This window comes from Moschus berezovskii, chromosome 14 (assembly GCF_049115385.1).
Source record: "Moschus berezovskii isolate FMDL1 chromosome 14, NW_MosBer_1.0, whole genome shotgun sequence".
Classification (NCBI taxonomy): Eukaryota; Metazoa; Chordata; class Mammalia; order Artiodactyla; family Moschidae; genus Moschus; species Moschus berezovskii.
In genome coordinates, this window is record NC_142473.1 from 43,457,053 (window position 1) to 43,482,787 (window position 25,735).

At 41.3% G+C, this 25,735-nt stretch overlaps 1 protein-coding gene and 1 pseudogene across 3 annotated transcripts in view; one reads left to right on the plus strand and one right to left on the minus strand.

Annotated features, from left to right (window-relative positions):
- Positions 1–12,052, minus strand: part of FAR1 (fatty acyl-CoA reductase 1) — an 83,680-nt gene extending 71,628 nt beyond the window's left edge. For 2 of the 3 annotated variants that reach the window (XM_055423336.2, XM_055423335.2), the window contains exons 1-2: positions 11,913–12,052; positions 8,949–9,046 (exon numbers count right to left, since the gene is read on the minus strand). The gene's annotated coding sequence lies outside the window, so the exon portion shown is untranslated. The remainder of the gene's footprint in view (positions 1–8,948; positions 9,047–11,912) is intronic. The other variant, XM_055423337.2, reaches the window with a different exon arrangement.
- Positions 12,053–14,415: 2,363 nt separating this feature from the next.
- Positions 14,416–15,135, plus strand: LOC148775581 (ragulator complex protein LAMTOR3 pseudogene; annotated as a pseudogene).
- The last annotated feature ends 10,600 nt before the right edge of the window (positions 15,136–25,735 follow it).

A 25,735-nucleotide genomic window follows, 5' to 3' on the forward strand; every position in this document is an offset into this window, starting at 1 on the left:
TATGAATAGTCAAGTCTCTCCAACTACTTATCCCTGTCATATAATAAATTATATCTAATTTTCCTTGCTCAAAATACTATAACATACAAGTCTCAAATATATTTGCTTGAAGAAATTCCCACTTCAGTTAGATTAGCATGTCTACTGTTACACTCATCAAGCTGTACAGTAACAACTGGTAAAAATGTCTAGGACTTGCTTCAAAATTTAAAAGGCAGGGGTGCAGCGGGGAATGAGTGAGGATACAGATAAAAAAGATTGACCACAAGCTGAAAATTGTTAAAGCTGGTGACATGCATGTATAAAAATATATACAAAGAAGCAAGCTCTTGAATCTGTCTTTAAGAAGCTCTCTGTTCTACTACAACAATTTCACAATTTGTATGGAAACACAAAAAACCTTGAATGGCCAAAGCAATTTTGAGAAAGAAGAATGGAACTGGAGGAATCAACCTGCCTGACTTCAGACTATACTAAAAAGCTACAGTCATCAAGACAGTATGGTACTGGCACAAAGACAGAAATACAGATCAATGGAAAAAAGGAGAAAGCCCAGAGATAAATCCACATACCTATGGACACCTTATCTTTGACAAAGGAGGCAAAAAAATACAATGGAGAAAAGAAAATCTCCTTAACAAGTGGTACTGGCAAAACTGGTCAACCACCTATAAAAGAACAAAACTAGAAAACTTTCTAACACCATGGTGGTGGTGGTGGTGGCTTAGTCGCTAAGTGATGTCCAACTCTTGCAATCCCATGGACTGTGCCTGCTAGGCTCCTCTGTCCATGGGATTCTCCAGGCAAGAATACTGGAGTAGGTTGCCATTTCCTTCTCCAGGGAATCTTCCTGACACAGGAATCGAACCCAGGCCTCCTGCGTTGCAGGCAGATGATTTACCAACTCAAAATGGATTAAAGATCTAAATGTGAGACCAGAAACTATATAACTCTTAGAAGAAAACATAGGCAGAACACTCTCTGACAAAATCACAGCAAGATCCTCTATGAACCACCTCCCAGGGTAATAGAAATAAAAACAAATATAAACAAATGGAACCTAATTAAACTTCAAAGCTTTTGCAAAACGAAAGGAACTATAAGCAAGGTGAAAAGGCAGCCTTCAGAACGGGAGAAAATAATAGCAAACGAAACAACTGACAAAGAATTAATCTCCAAAATATACAAGCAGCTCATGCATCTCAATAACAGAAAAATAAATGACCCAATCAAAACATGGGCCAAAGAAATAAACAGACATTTCTCCAAACAAGACATACAGATGGCTAACAAACAATGAAAAGATGCTCATCACTCATTATCAGAGAAATGAAAATCAAAACCACAATAGGGTACCATTTCACGCTGGTCAGAATGGCTGACATCAAAAAGTCTACAAACAATAAATGCTGGTGAGGGTATGGAGAAAAGGGAACCCTCTTACACTGTTGGTGGGAATGCAAACTAGTACAGCCACTATGGAGAACAGCATGGAGATTCCTTAAGAAACTGGAAATAGAACTGCCATGTGACTCAGTAATCCCACTGAGGGGCTTACACATGGAAGAAACCAGAACTGAAAGAGACACATGTACCCCGATGTTCATTGCAGCACTGATTACAATAGCTAGGACATGGAAGCAACCTAGAAGTCCATCAGCAGATGAATGAATAAGAAGTTGTGATATGTATATACAATGCAATATTACTCAGCTATAATAAAAGAATGCATTAGAGTCAGTTCTAATAAGGTGAATGAAACTGGAGTCTATTACACAAGTGAAGTAAGCCAGAAAGAGAAACATCAATGCAGTGTTCAGTTCAGTCGCTTTAGCATCAGTCCTTCCAATGAACACCCAGAATTTATCTCCTTTAGGATGGACTGGCTGGACCTCCTTCCAGTCCAAGGGACACTCAAGAGTCTTCTCCAACACCACAGTTAAAAGCATCAATTCTTTGGCACTCAGCTTTCTTCACAGTCCAACTCTCACATCCATACATGACCACTGGAAAAACCATAGCCTTGACTAGAAAGATCTTTGTTGGCAAAGTAATGTCTCTGCTTTTAATTATGCTGTCTAGGTTGGTCATAACTTTCCTTCCGAGGAGTAAGCATCTTTTAATTTCATGGCTGCAATCACCATCTGCAGTGATTTTGGAGCCCCCCAAAATAAAGTCTCTCACTGTTTCCACTGTTTCCCCATCTATTTCCCACGAAGTGATGGGACCAGATGCCATGATCTTAGTTTTCTGAACGTTGAGCTTTAAGCCAACTTTTTCATTCTCCTCTTTCACTTTCATCAAGAGGCTTTTTTAGTTCCTCTTCACTTTCTGCCATAAGGGTAGTGTCATCTGCATATCTGAGGTTATTGACATTTCTCCTGACAATCTTGATTCCAGTTTGTGCTTCTTCCAGCCCAGCGTTCCTCATGATGTACTCTACATATAAGTTAAACAAGCAGGGTGACAATATACAGCCTTGATGTACTCCTTTTCCTGTTTGGAACCAGTCTATTGTTCCATGTCCAGTTCTGTTACATCCTGATCTGCCTATAGGTTTCTCAAGAGGCAGGTCAGGTGGTCTGGTATTCCCATTCTCTTTCAGAATGTTCCACAGTTTATTGTGATCCACACAGTCAAAGGCTTTGGCACAGTCAATAAAGCACAAATAGATGTTTTTCTGGAACTCTCTTGCTTTTTCCATGATCCAGTGAATGTTGGCAATTTGATCTTTGGTTCCTCTGCCTTTTAGAAAACCAGCTTGAACATCTGGAAGTTCACGGTTCACGTACTGCTGAAGTCTGGCTTGGAGAATTTTGAGCACTACTTTACAAACGCTTGAGATGAGTGCAATCATGCAGTTGTCTGAGCATTCTTGGCACTGCCTTTCTTTGTGACTGGAATGAAAACTGACCTTTTCTAGTCCTGTGGCCACTGCTGAGTCTTCCAAATTTGCTGGCATGTGAATGCAGCACTTTCACAGCATCATCTTTCAGGATCTGAAATAGCTCAACTGGAATTCCATCACCTCCACTAGCTTTGTTCGTAGTGATGTTTTCTAAGGCCCACTTGACTTCACATTCCAGGATGTCTGGCTCTAGGTGAGTGATCAAACCATCGTGATTATCTGGGTCGTGAAGCTCTTTTTTGTACAGTTATTTGTGTGTTCTTGCCACCTCTTCTTATTATCTTCTGCTTCTGTTAGGTCCATACAATTTCTGTCCTTATCAAGCCCATCTTTGCTTGAAATGTTCCCTTGGTATCTGTAATTTTCTTGAAGAGATCTCTCGTCTTTCCCATTCTGTTGTTTTCCTCTACTTCTTTGCACTGATCACTGAGGAAGACTTTCTTATCTGTCCTTGCTATTCTTTGGAACTCTGCATTCAAATGGGAATATCTTTCCTTTTCTCCTTTGCTTTTCGCTTCTCTTCTTTTCACAGCTATTTGTAAGACCTCCGCAGACAGCCATTTTGCTTTTTTACATTTCTTTTCCATGGGGATGGTCTTGATCCCTGTCTCCTGTACCATGTCACGAACCTCCGTCCAGAGTTCATCAGGCACTCTATCTATCAGATCTAGTCCCTTAAATCTATTTCTCACTTCCACTGTATAATCATAAGGGATTTGATTTAGGTCATACCTGCATGGCGTAGTGGTTTTCCCTGTTTTCTTCAATTTAAGTCTGAATTTGGCAATAAGAAGTTCATGATCTGAGCCACTGTCAGTTCCCAGTCTTGCTTTTGCTGACTGTATAGAGCTTCTCCATCTTTGGCTGCAAAGAATATAGTCAATCTGATTTCGGTGTTGACCATCTGATGATGTCCATGTATAGAGTCTTCTCTTGTGTTGTTGGAAGAGGGTGTTTGCTATGACCAGTGCGTTCTCTTGGCAAAACTCTAATTAGCCTTTGCCCTGCTTCATTCTGTGCTCCGAGGCCAAATTTGCCTGTTACTCCAGGTGTTTCTTGACTTCCTACTTTTGCATTTCAGTCCCCTATAATGAAAAGGACATCTTTTTTGGGTGTTAGTTCTAAATGGTCTTGGAGGTCTTCATAGAACCGTTCAACTTCAGCTTCTTCAGCGTTACTGGTTGGGGCACAGGCCTGGATTACTGTGATATTGAATGGTTTGCCTTGGAAACAAACAGAGATCATTCTGTCATTTTTGAGATTGCATCCAAGTACTGCATTTTGGACTCTTCTGTTGACCATGATGGCTACTCCATTTCTTCTAAGGGATTCTTGCCCACAGTAGTAGATATAATGGTCACCTGCGTTAAATTCACCCATTCCAGTCCATTTTAGTTCACTGATTCCTAGAATGTCGACGTTCACTCTTGCCATCTCCTGTCTGACCGCTTCTAATTTGCCTTGATTCCTGGACCTAACATTCCAGGTTCCTATGCAATATTGCTCTTTACAGCCCCTGACCTCAGGCGTGAGGTAGCTCCTCTCCCCAGTGCAGTGTATTAACATACATATATGGAATTTAGAAAGACAGTAATGATGATATAATATGCACGACAGCAAAAGAGACACAGATGTAAAGAACAGACTTTGGGACTATGTGGGAGAAGGCAAGGATGGGACAATGTAAGAGAATAGCACTAAAACATGTATATTATCATATGTAAAATAGACGACCAGTGCAAGTTTGATGCATGAAACAGGGCACTCAAAGCTGGTGCTCTGGGACCACCCAGAGGGTGGGGTGGGGAGAAAGGAAGGAGGGGGCTCAGGATGGAGGGAAACCTGTACACCTGTGGCTGATTCATGTCAATGCATGGCAAAAACCATCACTATATTGTAAAGTAATTAGTTTCAAATTAAATATTTTATTTTATTTTTTTTTTATTTTTTATTTTATTTTTTTTTTATTTTACAATATTATATTGGTTGGTTTTGCCCTACATTGACATGAATTCACCCCAGGTGTACATGAGTTCCCCCTCCTGAACCCCCTTCTCACCTCCCTCCTCCCTTTATCCTCCTTCTGGGTCATCCCCGCACACCAGCCCCGAGTATCCTGTAACATGCATTGACCCTGTTCTATCACACAAGGCAGTCTTCTTTAAACTTTTTATTTTTATGTTTGCAATTTTCCATAATATAAAGTTTAAAGAAGTCTGCCTTGCCTATTAGAACAGAGAGCTTTTTAATAACAGATTCAGGAACTTTCTTCTTTCTACATCTGCCCAGTAGAGAGCAAATACTTACTTTTATAAACACATTTCATTCTTTTTGTGAAAGGGAGCAGATTACTTCTCAATGAAACCTCAACAACTCTTTCATGATATTTTATTTAAACGATTCTTTTATTAACCCAGATAAAACATATTAATTCATTCATTAACTACTTACTGTTTACCTACTTTCTCAGATAGTCTGTCTTGAAGAAGATATAAAAAGTAATTCATACTCTCTAATGAACCAAGAATCTGAAAATACCCTCAAGGATCCAGGGAAAAATGGGCACGGAAGAAAGACAGTGGATGAAGAGAAAAAAAAAAGTAAAAAGCAACAAATACAGTTGTTTAAGAAAGGGCTTTAAGGCTTTCACATTTTTTAATAAGAAAAAAGGCATAGTTTCTTCAAGCTAGACAGGTCTGTAAAGTTTCCCTCCTCATTCCGCTCTACAGATGAGGAAAGTAAAGCTCAGAGAGAGGAAGTGATTTGCCTCGAGTTACACATCAAGTTGCTAACAAAACCAACATTAAAATTCAGATCTGCTGATTCATGGCACAATGTAAATTTTCTATATCAAAATTTTTTCTTCTATACTATAATATTCACTAGCTGAAGAGAATGACTATTTTTATTTTATTATTAATATAAACTTCAATTCTGGATTATACCATACTAAAAAGAAAAAAGTAATAGACTAAAGGTAGAAGACTAGAAAATGCAAAGAAACTGCTAAAACAGTTATACACAAAGACTACATGCACGTATCACATCTCCTTAATTCTGAGACACATTTGACTTTAAGACATAGTATCCATTTCACAAACATTTTTTAAGAAACATAGACACTGTAAAATCTTCATTTCAAAAAATACTAAAATGTGAAACCATATACCTCTAAAGCAATAAAATATAATGTACCCTATAAGACACAAAAATCACTGTTATTTAAAACCCTATGTCACAAGGAACAAACGCACAGAGCAAGAGTCCCGTCTTCAAACGTAAGGAAAAGTTACTACATACCTAAAGCTATGTGGCATTCTTTCCAGTCATATGTACTAATAAACAAGTCCTTCTAGCCACACATCTCATATGCATGAGCTGTGGGACCAGGAAAAGCAAAATTTGAATCTCAGCCCTGCCACTTAGCTCTGTGGCATTTGGAAAGTTACTAATTCTCTGAATCTCATTCTCTTCATAAAATGAGATATCCACCTTAGAGAACTGCACGAGAATTAAATGTGATATTAATAATTTATTTAAGGAACATATACAGTGGCTAGATGAAATAGTTTCCTCCTATAATTCCTATGCGCCAAATGAAATTAAACTAAAAAACTACATCCCATTCTCAACTTACAAGGTTGGAATAAATCTATACTAAAACAAATATTTCTAATTTGCTTTGGAATGATTATTTGATAAGAAAAGATAATTTTCTTGAAATGTATCTCATTTCTTCAAATTGGGAACAGAAAACATGACAAATTGTAAGTGTTTAGGTTAAATTTGTTATACGTAAACTCAGCACTTTCATGTAGCTATACTGAACTGATACTCTAAACCCATTACAAACCCACTGAGGAGAGAAACTATAAATCCACACGTGGGAGCAAGGAAGGGCTACATGCAGATTTAGGGAAGGCCAAAAATATAGACAAAATGATTCAGTGTGTGATTTGTAAGGTCTGGTTTTTTTAATCTTAAGTTCATTCATTAAACAATGCTCAGAAAAGCCAAGACCATATATCTATGATTTTTAGAGTGCTTTCGTAACCGGATCCTTCAGATTAGGCAAATGTACAGTTTCAGGTTGTTTCCAATAGTAATTCATTTTCAAGATGGAACTGTGCCCACCAAAGTCGCTCATATGCAGTAGACACTGAAACAAGACTATCTTTCTTCCTATCCCAAACATAGACTAGGCCACCCACATATTCCCTCACTATTAGTTCATTTTAGTTGAATAGTTTCCCCCTACTAATTATAAAAATAACAATGCTTATTTTAATAAACTTGGAAAAATACAAAGAGCACCAGCATTTTTAAATTATCCATCACCTTACCAGTCAATAATTAAAATATTACAAAGGGACATACCAACATCTTTCCTATGAATTTGACCGTAACTGTGATTATACCAAACTTTAAATGTGTATAGAGCTGCTGCTGCTGCTGCTAAGTCACTTCAGTTGTGTCCGACTCTGTGTGACCCCATAGACGGAAGCCCACCAGGCTCCCCCGTCCCTGGGATTCTCCAGGCAAGAACACTGGAGTGGGTTGCCATTTCCTTCTCCAATGTGTGAAAGTGAAAGTGAAGTCGCTCAGTCGTGTCCGACCCTTAGCGACCCCACGGACTGCAGCCTACCAGGCTCCTCCATCCATGGGATTTTCTAGGCAAGAGTACTGGTGTATAGAGCACTTGCCACTAAACACAATTAACAACCAGCCTGTATCTTAATGTCTTTATTTTGGCTTTCTTGAGATTAAATTCACACTAGTTTTTTCCTTACTTAACTCAATGGTTTCTTCTCAATCTTTGTTCTTCTGAGTCTCTGAGCTACATATTTTGCTACTGATAACTTCCTCTTTAGTAAAACTCTACCCTAAGTTTCCCTAAACAGTATATTCTTCAGTGTCTACAAAAGTCTCTCCAACTAATCTTTTTCTATTTCTTCACTGGCTTTCTTCGGTTAACTCCTGAAAATCTCTAAAAATGGTTCAGGCATGACCTTGAATTTGCTTGCCAACTTTGAATCTTCAGCACTTAACACAATGCCTGGCACAAAGCAGGTGTTCAATTCACATTCACTTATTGCCTTTGCCAACCCTGACCTGCCACTTACTAGCTGTATCAGTTCAGTTCAGTTGCTCAGTCGTGTCTGACTCTTTGTGACCCCATGAATCACAGTATGCCAGGCCTCCCTGTCCATCACCAACTCCCAGAGTTCACCCAAACTCATGTCCAACGAGTCGGTGATGCCATCCAGCCATCTTAACCTCTGTCGTCCCCTTCTCCTCCTGCCCTCAATCCCTCAGAGCATCAGGGTCTTTTCCAATGAGTCAACTCTTCGCATGAGGTGGCCAAAGTATTGGAGTTTCAGCTTTACCATCAGTCCTTCCAATGAACACCCAGGACTGGTCTCCTTTAGGATGGACTGGTTGGATCTCCTTGCAGTCCAAGGGACTCTCAAGAGTCTTCTCCAGCACCACAGTTCAAAAGCAATGACCCTGGTTAAATTAAATCTCTCTGAACCTCAGTTCTCTCATCTATAAAGTAGGGATAATCAAAAGAAGATTAGGCTTGGAAAGTTCAAAATAGCTTCTGGCACAAAGTAATACCCAATAAATTTTGCTATTAATATCAGCATAATCTAGCACAGGAATCAAAAATATTTATTATTATATATGCTTGAACATTAAATCTAACTGTGAACAATCCAACTTACTTTCACCATATTCTTCTTACCATAACTATCAAGACACGTTCTTGTACTCATTTCTTTATTACCATCTCCAAGCCATCATTACATATTCTAAGTTCTCTCTCTGTAGCCACCATACAAAACCATCATTTATCAATCAGGCTATAACAAGACTTAATTGATTTCCCACCCTTAAATCTTCAATCAAATCTAATTCCTTAAAACCATTTTTAATTTGTCACTCTTGCCCACAGTTGCTTATAACATGTCCATACTAGTGGAATATCATCCTGTCTTGCAATAACCCACGCCCCAACTCCTAGTTCAAAAGCACTCACCTCTTTCAGGAAACTTTCCCTGATTAACTCCACACCACTCAGATTACTCCTCTGCTCCCAGTCGCCTCAGCACCTCGGTACTTAGGTATTCTGTTATACTAAGAGTAAAATGTGGTCAGTAAATAGCATTACCAAGAAATTACTTCCAAACAAGTATTTCTACATCCTAAGGAATGGTCCATTACCTACAATGCTTTGTTGATGTGGCTAATAAAGAAACATACAACAAATGCCCTCTTTGGCTTTTGTCCTTAACACTATATTATTTTATGTTGCTAAGTGAGTGAGTGAAAGTCGCTGAGTTGTGTCTGACTCTTTGCAACCCCATGAATTATACATATACAGTCCATGGAATTTTCCAGGCCAGAATACTGGAGTGGGTAGCCTTTCCCTTCTCCAGAGGATCTTCCCAACCCAGGGATCGAACCCAGGTCTCTCGCATTGCAGGCGGATTCTTTACCAGCTGAGGACAAGGGAAGCCCTATGTTGGTAAAGTGAAAGTGAAGTTGCTTAGTCGTGTCCGACTCTTTGCAACCCCACAGACTGCAGCCTACCAGGCTTCTCTGTCCATGGGATTTTCCAGGCAAAAATACTGGAGTGGGTTGCCATTTCCTTCTCCAGGGGATCTTCCCTACCCAGGGATCAAACCCAGATCTCCCACATTGCAGGCAGACACTTCACCCTTTGAGCCACCAGGGAAGCCCTATGTTGGTAAAGAAGTACTTAATTCTTCATAATCCTTTTGCCCTACCCTCAAGCAGAAAGAAGGCAATGGCACCCCACTCCAGTACTCTTGCCTGGAAAATCCCATGGACGGAGGAGCCTGGTGGGCTACAGTCCATGGGGTCGCGAAGAGTCGGACACGACTAAGCAACTTCACTTTCACTTTCAAGCAGAAATTACACCTTAGTGGTAATCACCTTCTCCTGCTGAAATTCAATGGAAATGCATTAATGGACCATTTCATTCTCTATTACCTTTTCTCTTCCCACATCCCCAAATAAAAACTCGAAACATTTAAACAGTAAGGCAGTAGCAATACCAAATTAATCTTTCCTCTAAGTGAAAAGAACTTTGAACCTATCTAACTGCAAAACTCTTCCCAAGGCTGAACAATTTCCCAACAAGCATGATACACAATCAAATTCTATATCAAAATGTTTGACTCTTACACAGCAAAAGAACTACTTGTGTTCATTCTTACTGTGTTATTGTAAGAGATCTTACATTGCTTTTATATTACATAGACAGTTGAGAAACTCCCTTGCAGGGCGGAATTTCTTAAGTATCCTCTCATGTTCTCTTTAAACCAACACATTGGATTAAATGATTCCCCACTGTCATCCAATCAAAAGCAAACAATAATTGTGCCAGTGCTTTTGGGAGGATGAGTTCCTGCTGAGGTAAAACAATGAGATGAACTACCACAGGGGTTGGAGGAGGGTTGGGGAGGAGGACAATCACCCTCAGAGGTGAGAGTTAACAAGTCTGAGCGTTTGGCCATCTATGACAAATAGATGGGGAAACAATGGAAACAGTGAGAAACTTTATTTTTTGGGCTCCAAAATCACTGCAGATGGTGACAGCAGCCATGAAATTAAAAGACACTTGCTCCTTGGAAAAAAAACTATGACCAACCTAGACAGCATATTAAAAGGGAGAGACATTACTTTGCCAACAAAGGTCCATCTAGTCTAAGCTATGGTTTTTCCAGTAGTCATGTATGGATGTGAGAGTTGGACTATAAAAAAAGCTGAGTGCCACAGAATTGATGCCTTTGAACTGTGGTGTTGGACAAGACTCTTGAGAGTCCCTTGGACTGCAAGGAGATTCCAACCAGTCAGTCCTAAAAGGACTGATGCTGAAGCTGAAACTCCAATACTTGGCCACCTGATGCAAAGAAATGACTCATTGGAAAAGACCCTGATGCTGGGAAAGATTGAAGGCGGGAGGAGAAGGGGACGTCAGAGGATGAGATGGTTGGATGGCATCACCGACTCGATGGACATGAGTTTGAGTGAACTCCGGGAGTTGGTGATGGACAGGAAAGCCTGGCATGCTGCAGTCCGTGGGGTCGCAAACTGTCAGACAAGTCAATAACTCTCAATGTCTTCAGTCTTTCGACTGAACTGAACTGAAGTGAGTAGTGAATGAACCTATTGCCCTGGCTTTTTGACTCCTACCTGATCAAACGGACAATTATTCTTGCTGACTTACTCATAAAAGATCCACACCCTTCAGTTACCACACATAAACCTATCTCCTTTGCTCCCGGTATACTTTCTCCTAACTGGCCTCCTAGTCAAATAGCGTGCACCCACACCTCACCTAAAACCTTCGCCTCTCAGTCACCTTCCGGCTTTAGGAAGTGCCTCGTACTCCAGACCCGTGTCCCAAGCCTCTCCTGCCTTCACTCCCAGTTGATCTACCCCCAGTCTCTCAATGCCGACTTCCGAGAGGCCAAACACGCGCCCTGCCTCCGCACCTTCTCCGAGGACTCCGCTTTCTGAGCATCACCCTATTCCATCACTTTCTTCGTCCCCAGATCCAGAATCCTTCCATCACAGGCCTCCTTTCACTGCCACCCTCGAGCCCACAAACCTGCTCCTCCGTTAACTATCCTGCCCCACCTTCGCCACCTCTACGCAGCTTCCCCGCCCCAGGCGGCGCCCCCAGGCTCCGCGTCTGCAAACCAGGCCCCTCCCTACGGCTCCGCTCTGGGTCCTGGCCCTCCAGAGGGCGGTGGCCCCGCCAAGCCGCGCTGAGACCATCCGGCAGAGGCTTGCACCCCGGCACCCGGCAGCGGAGGGTGGGGGTGGGGGCTGGGGCTGGGGCTGGGGCGGAGCGGCGGGCACAGCCCCCGCCTCAACCGGGCCTGCCTCCACAGCTCCCAGAGCCGCAGCCCGCTCCAGGCGATGAGGGGCCCGCAGCCCGCCTCTCCCGCCCGGGGTTCCCGCCTCTCACCTAGTCGCAGAGGCTCTGGCCTCGCTTTCCTTCCGGCCGTCCAGCGATGTCTCCGCCGCCGTCGCCGTCGCGCTCTCCTCACTAGCTCTTCCACCGCCCCCGACCGGCTGCTGAAGAGCGGACGGGTAGTGGCAAGCCCATTGGCTGCGGCCCGTACTCGCGTCAGCCGGCCCCGACGGACCTCGGAATGTGACTGGCTGGCGCGGCGCCTTTTCTCCAAGTCTTGTCCTGATTGGCTCTCCCGCGCCCCTTACCAGAGGACCGCTCACCCTCCTCCGGGTTCTGGCCTTCCACCCCCTCAACCCCGTTTCCATCCGGGCGGGATGGGGACGCGAAGGGCCAATGGGAGGGCAGAGAGAGGGCCGGGAGGTGGGCTCTGCAGCCGGCCAGCCCGCGGGGCAAGTTCAGCCAATGGGCGCGCCCCCCACATCCCGGGCTCAGGAGCGCCCCCGCTGGCCGCTAGCGTTCCGGCGGCTCTCGCCCACGGCCACGCCCCGGGTGCCGGTCGCCTGGAAGCGGCGCAGGGTGGAAAGGCGGGGAAGGTGTGGCGAAGCGGGTCCGAGGGACCGCGGATAGCTATTGTGGCGTGCTCCCGCACTGTCTACGTGAGGCCCGGCGCTCGTCTTGGCGGGGCTGGTTCAGGTCGCTGAGAGCCGAGCCGCGGCTCTGTGGTCCGCTGGAGGCTCTGTGGTCCGCTGGAGCCTCCGCGAGGTGCTCTAGAGAGAGGGGGAGCCGAGCGTACGTCTCGTCCACCCCGCGGAACTGTGGGCCAAAGATTTCCACTTAACACTTCTTCCAGAATAGTTTCATATAAAATTTATCCATGGTGAGAAAAATTAGAGTAATGTTTACCTCACGGAGGGAAGAGGGGAAATGGAAGGGGCCCAGGGCACCTTCAGAGTAGCTGGGAGGGTTTGCCTCTTGATCCGGGTGGTAGTTACTGAGGTGGTGTATGCCTCGGTAAAAATTCTCCGAGTCGTACAATTAAGATGTAGTGCACCCAACGCACTTTATAAATATCTCAATTTTTTTTAATGATAAAAGAATTGTGAGAAAAACTCTTGTCATAATATTACTATAACCTTAGGCTCCATGGGACACCCACGGTATAAACCATCCACTGGGATTTAACTATAATTCAAAAAGTAGAAACTATAGGAAGAAAAAAAAAAAAGGATTGTGAGAATTTAAAACGAGTGAAGTTCCTGGCACGATGAATAAAACTCACAGATTGGTGCTTTAAGGGTGGGGTAAGATGGTTCAGAAGATTTACAGCCTGTTTCAGTTTCTGACACTCAGTAGAACAAAAGCACCCAGGGTGCTGCACCTAATTGAAAACTACATAAGTTTACTGAGCTGCCTACTTTGTGGCCTACCTAAGTTATAAACCCAGGAAACTTTATAGTTCTGTAAAAAAAAAAATAAATTACACCAAGTCAAAAATGTATTATTGTAGTTTACAGCCTAAGGTTACTATATATTGCTGAGAATATACATAGGAATAGACACCAAAAACACATATGCTGCTGATGAAGTTGTTATAGCTGTTTATGTATTCCCTCAGACTTTCATAACTTCTTTAAAAACAAGGCAAGATCAAGCTTTAATTTTTTTTATTCAAATAGTACCTCTTCCTGCTGTGAGGAAATACATTTCTTATGGTATGTATTGATAACATTTTCTAACTCATATATTGTTCTGTCAGGGTTTCATTAAACAGTTCTTTTGAGGTTCTTCACTCCATATTTACAGGAACTCTATGCAACTATTCATTTATTCATCTGAATTTTGTAGAAGAGAAAATTGGGGCTCAATGAGACAAGTAATTTGCCCAAAATCACATATCTGTTAGGTGGCAGAAGTGGGGTTGAAATCTAGGTCTATTTGATACAAAATTCCATAATCTTTCTACAGTGCCACATTTGCCTCCTCCAAAACAAAATCAGGTCATTTTGCTTTGTCCTTATTCATCTTTGTATTCCCCACAGTGAGTAGCACAGAATCTTGCTTATGTCTCTCATGGAACTCATGGGGTTGATAGTGATTATCACCATGCTTTATTTTTATAGATTTCATAACAAAGTGTGAACTACTTAAAAGTAACTTCTTTTGATTAAACGAAAGGGAACACAATTTTGTAGCTGCAGTAAACAACCCATTACAACTATCTAGAATGCATCAAAAATGCACTTTCATAGTATAGATTGAGCACAGCATAGAAGGTGTTTTAGGCAGCTTTTCTGAAGAGAGTCAAATTTCTAGTGAGCACGATTATTCTCTGCAATTCCTTTGGTGTTCTCTACCTTGGCTGCATACAATTATGACATCCAGAATTGGTCTGCTTTAAACATAAAGCCCGTTATTAAAAAAACAGACGGATCATGTGACGGCAGCATTTAGAGGAACCTGTCCCAGAAGCTGTCCCTGAAGAGACAGCTCAGAGAAACAGGCAGCCCAGAAACCCAAGCATGGAGATTAATCCTGTTGGAGAAAGGGGTTCATTATGGTGGATGACCTGAAATGCTTCCTGTATAATTACCAAGTGTTGAAGGGCTCCATGCTACTGTTGTGTCAGAAATGGAGTGCTTATCATTAAAGTGACCAGTGATAATGTTCCAGAGCATGCTTTGAGACCTGGTTTCTTGTCTGCTTTTGCCCTTACAAAAGACCAAGGGGAAAAACTCAGACTTTCAAAAAAGAAAGATGTATCATCTGTTACTATAACGCATGCTGCTGCTGCTAAGTCGCTTCAGTCATGTCCGACTCTGTGCAACCCCATAGACAGAAGCCCCCCAGGCTCCCTCGTCCCTGGGATTCTCCAGGCAAGAACACTGGAGTGGGTTGCCATTTCCTTCTCCACTATAACTCACACCAGGTGGTTGAATTCAATCCTTTACCTTAGGTGGTGAGTTTCATAGCCAGCAGCAATGCTAATACAATACTAATTGTCAGCCTAGAAAAGGAAATTGCTCCATTATTTGAAGAATTGAGACAAATTGTGGATTTCTTAATCTGGAAGTTTCTTACCTTCATCATATCAGACACACTATCAATCCATCAGTGTTTAGGCCACAAGAAAGGGCCCCTTTTCCACCTTACACTGGTGAAAGAGCCTATGGATAGAATTTATGAACAGATTGATGATTGTTATCTTTTCTTGTGTAGGGCTTTTTCTTATTTAGTGAGATCACAGAAGGTTCAGTCTATCACAGCTCCTATGTAGTTAGTCCAGTCACCAAATATGTATGAGATCCTATTTAGTGGCTCAGAATCAAAATGATACTTTGATCCACTTGAGCAATGAAGTGCTCAATATGTACAATTTTGTACAATATGCCATGCCTGCAGAATGAAGCAGACTATTTTTATTGTGAATAATGAGGGCGTATTTTTCTTCATATTACTTTCTTTGCATTGAGTATAAGGAAGAAAAAATGGCTTGTTGTTTTTCAGTTGCTAAGTTGTGTCCAACTCTTTCTGACCAAATGGACTATAGCTTGCCAGGCTTTCCTTTCACCCTCTATCTCTCAGGGTTTGCTCAAGTTTATGAGTATTGAGTCAGTGATGCTGCTTAACCATCTCATCCTCTGTCGTCCCCTTCTCCTGCTGCCCTCAATCTTTCCCAGCATCAAGGTCTTTTCCAGTGTTTCGGCTTTTCATATCAGGTGGCCAAAGTACTGGAGCTTCAGCTTTAGCATCAGTCCTTCCAATGAATATTCAGGGTTGATTTTCTTTAGGATTTATTAGTTGTATCTCCTTGCAGTCCAAGGGACTCTCAAGAGTCTTCTCCAGCACCACAATTCGAAAGAATCAATTCTTTGGTGCTCAACCTATTTTTGTGGTCTTTTTTGAATGGTTTAGAAAAAGTAATAAAACCAGTACAATCACTGGCTTTCCTTTGTATATACTTTTTTTGGGGTGTAAGGAGTCTTACTAACTGATTTGATTCTTCCCAGAGGGTGCTGCTTTTTAATGGAAATGAAAATGATACCGAATTTTTTATTCCACTCTGCTTTCTATAACCAATCAGTATTTTTTAATGTTTGTGCGTTTTTTATAAAATTTAGATGTGATTCAATTATTGAATTCTGTTTCCACTGTTGGTATGTATGTAAACATAGTAGTATAGCCCTTTTTTTCATATGTGAGTATAAATGAAATAGTATTTTTTTAGAAGTACAGTTTGAGCACTGCTTAAGTTTTCTCTCCCCCAGACTGTTTTCAGACATTTAAAAATTATAATTCATTTAATTCACTTTTTCAACCACATGAATAAATGATTGTTTTTTATCTGGTCTGGAGACATCTTTACCTAACATTAGTTAGTCAGTCAGTTCAGTTACTCAGTCATGTCCGACTCTTTACAACCCCATGGACTGCAGCACACCAGGCTCCCCTGTCCATCACCAACTCCCAGAGCCTGCTCAAACTCATGTCCACTGAGTCGGTGATGCCATCCAACCTTCTCATCCTCTGTCATCCCCTTCTCCTGCCTTCAGTCTTTCCCAGCATCAGTCTTTTCCAGTGAGTCAGTTCTTCGAGTCAGGTGGACAAAATATTGGAGCTTCAGCTTCAGCATCAATCCTTCCAATGAATATTCAGGACTGATTTCCTTTAGGATTGACTGGTTGGATCTCCTTGCAGTCCAAGGGACTCTCAAGAGTCTTCTCCAACACCACAGTTCAAAAGCATGAATTCTTTGGTGCTTAGGTTTCTTTATAGTTCAACTCTCACATCCATACATGACTACAGGAAAAACCATAGCTTTGACTAGATGGACCTTGTGGGCAAAGTAATGTCTCTGCTTTTTAATATGCTGTCTAGGCTGGTCATAGCTTTTCTTCCAAGGAGCAAATGTCTTTTAATTTCATGGCTGCAGTCACCATCTGCAGTGATTTTGGAGCCCAAGAAAATGAAGTTTCTCACTATTTCCATTGTTTCCCCATCTGTTTGCCATAAAGTGATGGGACTGAATGCCATGATCTTAGTTTTTTGAATGTTGAGTTTTAAACCAGCCTTTTCACTCTCAGTTTTCACTTTCATCAAGAGGCTCTTCAGTTCCTCTTCACTTTCTGCCATAAGGATGGTGTCATCTGCATATCTGAGGTTATTGATATTTCTCCTGGCAATCTTGATTCCAGCTTGTACTTCATCCAGCCCAGCATTTCACATGATGTACTCTGCATATAAGTTAAATAAGCAGGGTGACAATATACAACCAAGAAACAAGATGGCGGAGTAGAAGGATGTGTGCTCATCTTCTCCTGTGAGAACTCCAAAACTGCAACTCACTGTTGAACAACCATCGACAGCGGAATGTTGGATCCAACCAAAAAAAGATACCCCACGTCCAGGGCAAAGGAGAAGCCCCAACAAGACGGTAGGAGGGGCAAAATCGCATTTAGAATCAAACGTCATACCCGCTAGCAATGCTCAGAGGGCTCAAACAAAACCTTGTGTGCACCAGGACCCAGAGGCCCCACAGAGACTGAGCCAGACTTGCCTTTGAGTGTCTCAGTGTCTCCTGTGGAGGCACCAGTCAGCAGTGACCTGCCCCTGGGACAGAGGCTGTTGCTGCATCAGACCTGGGACACCCAGCGTGTGGCGTAGGCCCTCTTAGAGAAGGTCACTCTAAGCCCCACTGTAGAGCTTTCAAGCAGATGACCCACAAACTGCAGAAAAATTATACCAAAGAAATTCTCACACTGTTACGGAAGTTCTAGGACCTGCAACTGATTTCCCAACCTAAGGATCTGGCAAAGGGACTGAGAACCCCCAGGGAGTTTGGAGGCCAGGGAGAGACTGAGTCAGACTTGCCTGTGAGTGTGCAGTAGGTCAACAGTTTCGCCTTAGGCCAAACAACAGGAAGGGAACACAGCCCTGCCCTTCGAACAATTGAATTCTCAGGCCTAGCCAAAAAACCTTAAGAAGATAAGAGGCAAAATTTTGCCTTCCCTCCAATTTCTGGTGATAAGGTTGGGATTTTAACAATTGGGAGATTCAGATATCCTGGGACATCTGAGAAAAAACTGGCAGAAGGTAACAGTTCTTACACATTGGTCCTTTAAATCTCTGCCTGCATGCCCCAACCAAAACAAGAAAAATAAAAGTCTCTCCTTATCTTTTCCCTTTCTAAATGTAGCTTGTCAGGAGAAAAATATATGTGAAAATTAGTTCTTTAAATTGTGGCTCTTTTAAATTTGGTTCCCGGTACCTATTGTCAATAATCCACAGGCTCCTTGTCCTTGTTTTGTTTTTTCTGTTTCTTTAGTAGTATTTGTCAAAAGGAGAAAAAATCATGAGATGCCACATTTGTCTTGTTTCTTGTCATCAGAGCTTGGCTTTGTGACCAGTGAAAATATTCTACCTGGTCTCCACCAGCTAGACTGGACAGTACAAGTGTTGGCTTGAGTCAGGTAACCAACCAAACAGGCTAGAAATCAAGACACAAAATGACAAGCAGCATTCTCATTGTCCAACCTTGCCATCTTTGTCTTAATTAGAGATTCCAGCCCCTAGGGAGCCTTTCTCTTACCTTCATTGTCTTCCTAGAGCTAGGAAGCCCTCATCCTAGTATTGCGCACTGGATGCCACAGATTAGCTAGTTAATGCTAGAAGCATTTAGAATCCCTGTAGGAAGCAAGAGACAACAGTTTCACAAATTCTGTTCTTACTGCTTGTAACAGTGAAACTGTGTTCTTAGGCTAACTCTGTGAGTGAACTTTGTTGGTCTTTGGAGGGCTGCATTTTTTCTACTCTCCGGGGATGCCAGTTATGTCTGTGGTTAAGCCATAAAAGGTTTATTGAATTTTAAGCCATAAAAAGGCTTGTTGGTTTTGAGTCATAATTAAAATAGGTATGTCGTGTTTGACTCTTTTGCAACCCCATGGGCTGTAGCTCACCAGGCTCCTCTGTCCATACTGGAGTAGGTTGCCATTTCCTCCTCCAGGAGATCTTCCTGACCCAGGGATCAAACCCACATCTCCTGCATTGGCAGGCAGATTTTTACCTCTGAGCCACCTGGGAAGCCCCTAAAATAGGTATATTCTTGAATATTTAAACTTTCATATCTGAATGTTTTTAGACAGCAGTCATCTTAAACACATATCCTATTGCTACCTATGGGAAGGTCAAATTGAAAGGAAAAAATAAGACAAAGGTAACTCTTAAGTTTGTAAATTTTGCTTTTCTGTATTCATACCTAATGCATGGCTAAGATTTAAAATGAAAACTGTAACATTTCTTTTCATATCTGTCTCTGTATGTCTATGTGTATATGTAACATTTTTCTATCTCTGGATGATGTTGCCAAAATTACTTTGTAAAAGAGTTCTATTTAATTGGCTTAAAACATATATGCTTACATAAATTAAGTATTCACAAAACTCTCAGAAATATAGAAACTAACCCATATGTTTCTCAGGGACACAGCATCTGGGATGAAAGCTAGCTTAAGTTTGTTGGTTTTAGTAAAAGCAGTTACGTCTCCAGAGTTGTCAGCATTAAATATAATGAAAACACAGAATGTATTCTATTAATATTTGGGTTTACTAGTCGAATTTATGTTATCTCAACTAGATGTTTGAGATTGTAAAATTTTAAATTCAGAATGTATAATGAAAATAAATTGCTTGTTGTGCATCAAACACAACAGTATGTTTAAAAAGTTGGAGAAAGTCATGTTTTAACTTTTAGGTTCTTTGTTTCTATGGTTTTTTAAAAATATTTGCCTGATTTATCTACAGGAAAAGTAATTTATACTTGTTTTTTTTAATTAACAAACAGTAATATAATAAAATATTATATTTACTTAAAAATAGTTTTCAAAATCTGTTCTGAAGCTCGAGACCTTAAAGTTATATTAAGTTAAATTATGGATATTCAAATCTGTACGCTTGTCCAGAAGGAACAGTTACAACTGGTCATGGAACAATTGACTGGTTCCAAATTGGGAAAGGAGTACATCAAGGCTGTGTATTGTCACCCTGCTTATTTAACTTATATACAGAATACGTTATGCAAAATGCCAGGCTGGATGAAGCACAAGCTGGAATCAAGATTGCCTTTGAGTGTCATATTGTCATATTGATATGGCAATCTCTCTCTTTGATGAAAGAGAAGAGTGAAGAAGCTGGCTTAAAAATCAACGTTCAGAAAACTAAGATCATGGCATCCAGTCCCCTCATCGCATGGCAAATAGATGGGGAAACAATGTGACATGACTGAGTGACTGAACTGAACTGAACTGATGGATATTCACTGAATATCTAGATCATTTCTAAATGAGATAATACACTAAAAATTAATTGCTAAACCTAAGTTTATTTACTTTTGGCTTCTTAATTTTTAGGTAAAGGATTTGAAGATAAAGAATCTGCCTACAATGCAAGAAACCTGGGTTTGATTTCTGAGTCAGGAAGATCACCAAGAGAAGGAAATGGCAACCCACTCCAGTGTTCTTGCCTGGAGAATCCCATGGACAGAGGAGCCTGACAGCCTACAGTCCATGGGGTCACAAAGGGTAGGACATGACTGAGCAACTAACACTTCCTAATTTTTGCAAAGAGAAAAAAGATATTTGAGGGTCTGTTCAGTTCAGTTCAGTTCAGTCACTCAGTCGTGTCCGACTCTCCGCGACCCCATGAATCACAGCACGCCAGGCCTCCCTGTCCATCACCAACTCCCGGAGTACACTCAAACTCATACTATACATATTTTTTTCCCACATTAAAAAAATTGTGTATATGAAAAAGCATATTTCTCTAAAACTTATAATATTTTATAATTATGTGCCAGGTATACCTCATTTTATTACACTTCACAGTATTCTTCAGAAGACTGCCTGCAATGCAGGAGACCTGAGCTCGATCCCTGGGTCAGGAAGATACCCTGGAGTATGAAATGGCAACCCACTCCAGTATTCTTGCTTGGAAAATTCCGTGGACAGGGGAGCTTGGTGGGCTGTAGTCCATGGGGTCACAAGGGGTCGGACACAACTGAGTACATACACACCCATAAGATGTTTTTAAATGATTGCAATAATATGTGGATACAAAGTAGAGTTAATTTTTTTCTCTGTTAACATGACAAAGTTTATTAGATTATTGGTCTGCTTTTGTAAAATTTTTAAATTTTTTAATACAGTTTTTAAAGGTTATGCTATGTTTGGTCTGCTTTTAATACAAGATCATAAAAGGATGTTTTCTTTGTTTAATCTGTCAAGGAAATAAATATTTTGGGTTTGATCATAATAATTTCCTATTTCTCACACTATTTATTAGATCTTTGCTTACTTAACAAAAACTGAGTCTTCGGTATTAAAATAGATGACGGGTTTTTTTTTTTAAACACCTATGTAATTTTTTGCTTTTCCCTTTAAAATCTTTCATTAGTCACCTTAATTAGATATCTGTTTTTCAGTGACCCGTGATACTACTTAAGTGTTTTAAACATTTTGACAATTTTGATAAACTTCCCCCAATCAAATTCAAAGAGAAGACTTTTTGACCTTGAACTAACTTGTATTTTCCATATGGCCCCCAGAAGATCTCAAAAGACTTGTTCCCTCTCCTTAAAAAGAGAGAGATTAATTAGCTTATTTAATGGCACCAGAGATCAAATTGCCAACATCCGCTGGATCATGGAGAAAGCAAGAGAGTTCCAGAAAAACATCTATTTCTGCTTCATTGACTATGCCAAAGCCTTTGACTGTGTGGATCACAATAAACTGTGGAACATTCTGAAAGAGATGGGAATACCAGACCACTTGACCTGCCTCTTGAGGAACCTGTATGCAGGTCAGGAAGCAACAGTCAGAACTGGACATGGAACAACAGACTGGTTCCAAATAGGAAAAGGAGTACGTCAAGGTTGTATATTGTCACCCTGCTTATTTAACTTATATGCAGAGTACATCATGAGGAACACTGGGCTGGAAGAAGCACAAGCTAGAATCAAGATTGCTGGGAAAAATACCAATAACCTCAGATATGCAGATGACACCACCCTTATGGCAGAAAGTGAAGAGGAACTCAAAGCCTCTTGGTGAAAGTGAAAGAGGAGAGTGAAAAGGTTGGCTTGAAGCTCAATATTCAGAAAACAAAGATCATGGCATCTGGTCCCATCACTTCATGGGAAATAGATGGAAAAACAGTGGAAACAGTGTCAGACTTTATTTTTCTGGGCTCCAAAATCACTGCAGATGCTGACTGCAGCCATGAAATTAAAAGACGCTTACTCCTTGGAAGGAAAGTTATGACCAACCTTGATAGTATATTAAAAAGCAGAGACATTACTTTGCCAACAAAGGTCCGTCTAGTCAAGGCTATGGTTTTTCCCGTGGTCATCTATGGATGTGAGAGTTGGACTGTGAAGAAAGCTGAGCGCTGGAGAATTGATGCTTTTGAACTGTGGTGCTGGAGAAGACTCTTGAGAGTCCCTTGGACTGCAAGGAGATCCAACCAGTCCATTCTAAAGGAGATCAGTCCTGGGTGTTCACTGGAAGGACTGATGGTAAAGCTGAAACTCCAATACTTTGGCCACCTCATGCGACGAGTTGACTCACCGGAAAAGACTCTGATGCTGGGAAGGATTGGGGATAGGAGGAGAAGGGGATGACAGAGAATGAGATGGCTGGATGACATCACCGACTCGATGGACATGAGTTTGAGTGAACTCCGGGAGTTGGTGATGGACAGGGAGGCCTGGCGTGCTGTGATTCATGGGGTCACAAAGAGTCGGACACGACTGAGCGACTGAACTGAACTGAACTGAATGTGTTAAGTTACATAGAAAGCATTGTTAAAAATGCTTAAACAACTTTGTTTATATTTGTATGGCCATATGTTGCTAATATTTCAAGAATTTTCCAAAATTTCTAGAAATTTGTCAGTTTTCTTTTTATCTATATAAGTAGTCATAAACCCAATTATTATTTTAAAACATTCCATGTCACAGAAATATCCAAATGTCCCTGACAATTTTACCATTTTTTAAATAGTGAACTCCTACCAGATCTTTAACCATGGCTATTTTTAAGTCTTTCATCATTCGCAGTTATTGATGTGTACAACTCTTTGTGACCCCATGGACTGCAGCACGCCAGGCTTCCCTGTCCATCACCAACTTCCAGAGTCTACTCAAACTCATGTCCATTGAGTCGGTGTTGCCATCCAACCATCTCATCCTCTGTCATCCCCTTCTCCTTCTGCCTTCGATCTTTCCCAACATCAGAGTCTTTTCCAGTGAGTCAGCTCTTTGCATCAGGTGGTCAAAGTATTGGAGTTTCAGCTTCAACATCAGTCCTTCCAATGAATATTCAGGACTGATTGCCTTTAGGATGGACAATTGGATCTCCTTGCTGCCCAGGAGACTCTCAAGAGTCTTCTCCAACACCACAGTTCAAAAGCATTTATTCTTTGGTGCTCAGCTTTCTTTATAGTCCAACTCTCACATCCATACGTGACTACTGGAAAAACCATAGCTTTGACTAGACGAACCTTTGTTGGCAAAGTAATGTCTCTGCTTTTTAACATGCTGTCTATGTTGGTCATAACTTTTCTTCCAAGGAGCAAGCGTCTTTTAATTTCATGGCTACAGTCACTACCTGCAGTGATTTTGGAGCTCCCCAAAATAAAGTCTGTCACTGTTTCCACTGTTTTTCCATTTCCCATGAAGTGATGGGACCAGATGCCATGATCTTTGTTTTCTGAATGTTGAGCTTCAAGCCAACCTTTTCACTCTCCTCTTTCACTTTAATCAAGAGGCTCTTCAGTTCCTCTTCGTTTTCTGCCATAAGGGTGGTGTCATCTGTGTATCTGAGGTTATTGCTATTTCTCCCAGGAATCTTGATTCCAACGTGTGCTTCATTCAACCCAGAGTTTCTCATAATGTACTCTGCATATAAGTTAAATAAACAGGGTGACAATATACAGCCTTGATGTACTTCTTTCCGTATTTGGAACCAGTATATTGTTCCATGTCCAGTTCTAACTGTTGCTTCCTGACCTGCATACAGATTTCTCAAGTGGCAGGTCAGGTGGTCTGGTATTCCCATCTCTTTAAGAATTTCCCACAGTTTGTGGTGATCCACATAGTCAAAGGCTTTGGCATAGTCAATAAAGCAGAAAGAGATGTTTTTCTGGAATTCTCTTGTTTTTTCTATGATCCAACAGATGTTGCAATTTGATCTCTGGTTCCTCTGCCTTTTCTAAATCCAACTTGAAAGTTTATTGGTTACCTCAAGAAGAGTGAAATTCACCTAAATCCATGGGTACTATGGCACATGGGTACATAGGCAAAGTCTGATGGTGAATTCTTGATTGGCTTCTTATCCTTGAAAGACTCTTAAAGTTTCAGCCTAACATTCCTTATTAAAAGTTCTATCAAAGCAGACTTAACAAAAATCTATGTATGTCATTCTTGCTGCACTTACATAATCAGGCTAAGTTTAACAAGACTAAACTTATTTTACAAAAAGAAAATAGTCTTACTGTAATTATGTTTAATTAAAATGGAGTTGACTAGAGAGAAAACATGTTTCAGTGAAAAACTATAACACATTATTATAACTATTAGATTCTAGCTGTGTTCACAGTCTTTCAGGTTTTGTTCAGTTCAGTTCAGTTCAGTCGCTCAGTCATGTCCAGCTCTCTGCGACCCCATGAATCACAGCACTCCAGGCCTCCCTGTCCATCACCAACTCCCAGAGTTCACTCAAACTCATGTCCACAGAGTCGGTGATGCCATCCAGCCATCTCATTCTCTGTCGTCCCCTTCTACTCCCTCCCCCAACCTTTCCTAGCATCAGAGTCTTTTCCAGTGAGTTAACTCGTCGCATGAGGTGGCCAAAGTATTGCAGTTTCAGCTTTAGCATCAGTCCTTCCAATGAACACCCAGGACTGATCTCCTTTAGAATGGACTGGTTGGATCTCCTTGCCGTCCAAGGGACTCTCAAGAGTCTTCTCCAACACCACAGTTCAGAAGCATCAATTCTTGGGTGATCAGCTTTCTTCACAGTCCAACTCTCACATCCATAGATGACCACGGGAAAAACCATAGCCTTGACTAGACGGACCTTTGTCAGCAAAGTAATGTCTCTGCTTTTTAATATGTTATCTAGGTTGGTCTTAACCTTCCTTCCAAGGAGTAAGCGTCTTTTAATTTCATGGCTGCAGTCAGCATCTGCAGTGATTTTGGAGCCCAAAAAAATAAAGTCTGACACTGTTTCCACTGTTTTTCCATCTATTTCTCATCATGGGACCAGATGCCATGATCTTTGTTTCCTGAATGTTGAGCTTCAAGCCAAACTTTCACTCTCCTCTTTCACTTTCCTCAAGAGGCTTTTGAGTTCCTCTTCACTTTCTACCATAAGGGTAGTGTCATCTGCATATCTGAGGTTATTGATATTTCTCCCAGCAATCTTGATTCCAGCTTGTGCTTCTTCCAGCCCAGCGTTCCTCATGATGTACTCTGCATATAAGTTAAATAAGCAAGGTAACAATATACAGCCTTGACGTACTCCTTTTCCTATTTGGAACCAGTCTGTTGTTCCATGTACAGTTCTGACTGTTGCTTCCTGACCTGCATACAGGTTTCTCAAGAGAGACAGGTCAGGTGGTCTGGGATTCCCATCTCTTTCAGAATGTTCCACAGTTTATTGTGATTCACACAGTCAAAGGCTTTGGCATAGTCAATGAAGCAGAAATAGATGTTTTTCTGGAACTCTCTTGCTTTCTCCATGATCCAGCGGATGTTGGCAATTTGATCTCTGGTGCCTCTGCCTTTTATAAAACCTGCTTGAACATCTGGGAGTTCATGGTTCA